This window comes from Myotis brandtii, unplaced genomic scaffold, assembly GCF_000412655.1.
Source record: "Myotis brandtii unplaced genomic scaffold, ASM41265v1 scaffold1888, whole genome shotgun sequence".
Classification (NCBI taxonomy): domain Eukaryota; kingdom Metazoa; phylum Chordata; class Mammalia; order Chiroptera; family Vespertilionidae; genus Myotis; species Myotis brandtii.
In genome coordinates this window covers 263,515-264,995 of record NW_005357024.1, presented here as the reverse complement: position 1 = coordinate 264,995, position 1,481 = coordinate 263,515, and the positions used below count along the sequence as shown (strand labels likewise).

The window sequence follows — 1,481 nt, the reverse complement described above, 5'->3', positions numbered from 1 at the left end:
GGCTTTCCTTGCAGCCCCAGCTTTGTCCAGAAGGTCATCTGGAAGGACGTCTGGTCTAATTAGCATATTACGCTTTTATTATTATAGATTATCACTCACTGATTATTAATGCAAAATATTTCTAAATTGCAAACCTTTCAGTCTTTTAGACCTGCATTTTTCTTTTTTAAATATATATATATCCTATATAATAAAAGCCTAATATATTAAGTGTCCGGTCGACCAGTCAGCTATTCAGCCAATCAAAGTGTAATATGCTAAGGCCACTCAACCACTCTCTATGATGTGCACTGACCACCAGGAGGCAGACCCTCCAACTTACCAAGTTCAAACATTCAGTTTCTATAGCAATTTAAATACATGAACATACTTAATGGGAAAAGGTTCTAATTTAAAGAATAAAGTTCCATATTGTACTATAGAGATTGTATAGGGCAGCGGTTCTCAATCTGTGGGTCACGACACCTTTGGCGGTCGAACAACCCTTTGACAGGGGTCGCCTAAGACCATCCTGCATATCAGATATTTACATTACGAATCATAATAGTAGCAACATTACAGTTATGAAGTAGCAACAAAAATAATTTTATGGTTGGGTCACAACATGAGGAACTGTATTTAAAGGGCCAGAAGGTTGAGAACCACTGCCTTGGGGGATGTTGGAGAGCCGGTTTTGGCCCAATCTCTCAGACCAGGCCGAGGGACCCCACTGGTGTACGAATTCGTGCACCGGACCGCTAGTGTGTGTGTGTGTGTAGACTTCAGAGAGGAAGGAGGGGCAGAGAGAGAGAGAAACATCACTGCTGAGAGAGAATCATGGATTGGCTGCCTCCTGCACTCCCCTACTGGGGATTGAGCCCGCAACCCGGGCATGTGCCCTGCTGGGGAAATGACCTGTGACCTCCTGGTTCAACCACTGAGCCACACTGGCAGGCTAGAAGATGCTTTGTAAAGATCTCTGGTCAAAAAGGCCAAGAAAAACATATGGCATGTGACCTTAGAAAAAAGAAATCAGACACAAAAACAGAACAATAGGAATAACAACAAAAATAAAATTTTTGTTCCAAAACGGAGTCCCCGCTCCTGGCGAGACCCTCAGCTAAGGCATGGAGGGCTGGGCGGGGCGCTGGGCGCTGGGCCACTTTAGTGAGGTCCCAGGGCTGCGGGGAGCGGGCAGCTCCTCGGGGGCCCATGTCACCCGACCATCAGGTGAAGCACAGGTGAAGGTCACCTCTTTCTCACACAGCACGGAGTTTGGGGGCTGAAGGGAGTTCAGAGCAAGTGGCAGCAACCAGGGCGACCAGCCTCTGAGGAATTCCCGTTCTTAGAACCAAAGTCCTCGCTTCCTAGGACTAAACAACTATCTGCTGAAAGAGAAAGACCAAGAGGCGCTTTCACTCCTGACCAAGGAACAGGCCCAGCCGTGGCCAGCGAGGGAGATGCTGTGGCCAGTGGGGGTGTGCCGTGGCCAGCGGGGAGTG

At 47.9% G+C, this 1,481-nt stretch overlaps 1 protein-coding gene across 1 annotated transcript in view; it reads right to left on the bottom strand.

Moving 5' to 3' along the window:
- Window positions 1-1,481, bottom strand: part of PRSS12 (protease, serine, 12 (neurotrypsin, motopsin)) — a gene marked incomplete at its 3' end in the record, with an annotated part of 52,075 nt that overhangs the window by 48,769 nt on the left and 1,825 nt on the right. The window lies entirely within an intron of this gene.